Below are 3,155 nucleotides of genomic sequence, written 5' to 3'. Positions count from 1 at the left end.
CTCCCAATGGTGAAGGACTCCGCCTGTCCCCGCAGCCTCGGATACAAGCCATTAGGGAAGGCCACCCGCGCAGCATGGCTACACGCACAAGGCACTTAGCTCTCAATCGTTCAGTGTCACCTGAAGGAATGAGCCAAGCCGGGAGCAATCCCGCACAAAGGCGGGAGGGGGAAAACTCCCGCCTAAATGAGCCAGTCCGTATGGAGGATCTTTTGTGTGATACCTGACGAGGTACAGACAAAAGATCTGACCAAGAATGCGACAGCTCACTGACAGCAGCATGGCAGACAGCACGCCACAGCACTGTGACCAATAGCCGCCGCCTACCCACCAACTCCTGCCATACCACGTGCCTAGCCTGTAGTTGGCAGAAGAGGAAGAGTGCACGACACGCCTGCTCTGTGTCAGCCGCTACCTATCCACCACTCACAGGCAGGGCACGTGCATAGGTTACAGTTGGTAGCGTGTTGGGCCGGCTAAACCCCTTGGAAACCTACCTTCGGCTATAAATACCCCAAATGGTATGACCATCTCATCTTATGATATCTTATTACATTATCATCATATATACCTGATATCTGCTCTAGCAATCTCTTAATATACTTTTATATTTAAAGAGCAATCTAGTCTGATTCTCACGCCGGAGGGTGGTCACAAGGAGGAACCCCCCCCTTCTCAGTGACGAGCTCACGGTGTCTGTTTTGCAGGTTATCAGAAGAACCATCTTCCAAGGGTCTAACCCCTCGTGGGAAACATCTCTCCAACCCCCAGGTTACCAGTAATCTGCCCAGGGTTCGGTTAGTGTTTCTTCAGGGGGTGTTTGGAATACCTTATTTTCATCAACTTATAACTTGAAAAGTTAATAATATATAAGGTGTTTGGCAAACCATATGGCATTATAGATTTTAACTTACAGAGAGAGCAAAATAAAAGGAATATGTAACTTATTAACTTAATGGGATTGACTAAACTATTACACTCCTATAACCCTCAAAACCCATTACACTCCTTTTTAAAAAAAAATATCCTTTTTAGTCATTTTGGTTTTCCCCAACACATAAGCTAATCCAAACATTTTTTAAAAAATTCATAAATTAACAAATCATTTTAACAAAAAGTCCTTTTTCACTTAAATAAGCAATCCCAAACACACCCTTATAATCGACTAGTGGGCTCACCCGCCGCAACCCACACGTGATGCCGCATAGTTAAGTTTGACCCGCGCCGCAACACAAAAAACATTAGCGTGTGTACATGACTTTTTTGCATGAATTAAATATAATGGGGTCCATGTTTCAGGTAAACTAAACCATCACCCGTACAAAAAGGTGTCTTATTTGGCTCGTTACCCGAATCTTGGTTCGGTTAGGCCGTTAGGGTCTTCCATCCAGCCATTTCATTTCTTCCACCTAGTAAATCCCATATCTGCCAAAAACAAAATGCATTAGAAGTCAAAACTGAAATGTGTTTTTCTTTCTAATTCATACATGTTTGTGTGTGTTATATAACTAATGCAATCTGTAAGTATCAATGCACCAAAAACAGACTTGATGATTAATGGTGGTATGAAAACAACAATAAAAATACATCACGGAGTTTTCTTATGTTGCTTATTATTACTATGTATGAAAACAATTCATTACAAATTTATTGTGACTGGTTAGTAAAGAGATGTATTAGCAACATCTAAAAAATGATTTCGCTAATTTTAATCAAATGGGTAAACAAAAATGAATGTTGATATCATCATTGTGCAGTAACATTACGACAACTTTAGTCTCTTCACAATGCTACCCTAATTGTGCAGTAAACAATGGAAAAGACCCAACGAAAATGAAGACATAGACGAGACAAACCTGAGTTAAACGAAATAGCAATCTAGCACTGCTTGAAAAAGTGCACCTGAAACCCAAACATATATAATCAATAAGGATTTGTGATACGTTATTCATGTATCCTGTTCACATTCAACCAGCAAAAGCAACTAAGAGACCCCAATTTTAACAGAAACCTGCCCAAAAGGCTAATGCAGAGCAAGATGATGAATGACAGAGCACCAAACACACCTGCATATCACAAATTTCATACATAGTCAATTATCCAAACACCCCCTCCGGCTCTGTAATAATTACTTAAATCACCATTACATGCATCAATTTCATGTTCCAACAAGGGTTTCAGTTAAATAGATTCTGAATTGGTGAATCGCATGATATGAGTCTAATTTTTAATATTTAAATATGGTATCACAGATGATACGGGTCTTAATGTATAATCGGAAAACAAATATAAAATAAATCTCACTTGAAGGACTAATTAATTAATCGACCATATAGGGCTTCTCAATTTCAAATATTGATTTACGTTCATTCTGGATCATTACGGTGATTTTGTACATCACCGAGTAGAGGCTGAAGGTGGCTCAATGCAGTGATGGAGTAAGCATGGTGGGAAAGATGAAAAGCATCTGAAAAATCGAAAGTGTTAAACCTAAAAGGGACATGTACGGTGTACCAGCGAGATAACCAAAATGATATCACCATTGTACACACAATTGAAAATCAGACGAAAATGTTAATATACAAAAGAAAATCAAATTGTAAAACAACAAAGTAACATCTAAAATTCAGCCACATTCGAATAACAAACTCGGTAATGACATTTGTCACTGTCAAGGTAAGTTTAAGGCAGACACATTGCAAGACAATACACAAACCGAACACGAAATTTGGTTGGGTTTTAAACGATTCTGGTTTTGGTTTTCAGTTTAACCAGTTTTGAACTGAATAACGAGCATCCCCACATGAAATGGCCAAAACCAAATTGAGAACCAAACCGAATTGGGTTCAGACGAAGTGCCGAACCAAATTCCTCACAGATCGTAAGGCGAACCCAAAATCCAGTTTGATTTCAACTGAAGACCGAACACAGACCCGTGTCTCTTAACTCGGTTTCGACCAAAAAACAAGCCCACAACCCAACTCGGTTTGGCCCGAAAACCAAACCCAAGTCTATTCCTCGGTTAATACAAACATGGCTACCAAAAGAAAACAGATTACATGAAAAGCAAAAGAAAACTATTCAATACAAAATGAACTCACCCACCCGTCTGTCGACCAAAACCAATGGACATAAACTAGGTACACAAACACGGT

Source organism: Bidens hawaiensis, unplaced genomic scaffold (assembly GCF_021521415.1).
Source record: "Bidens hawaiensis isolate Kalapana, Puna unplaced genomic scaffold, B.hawaiensis_p1.1 tig00022350_1, whole genome shotgun sequence".
NCBI lineage: Eukaryota > Viridiplantae > Streptophyta > Magnoliopsida > Asterales > Asteraceae > Bidens > Bidens hawaiensis.
This window is presented reverse-complemented; position numbering follows the sequence as displayed.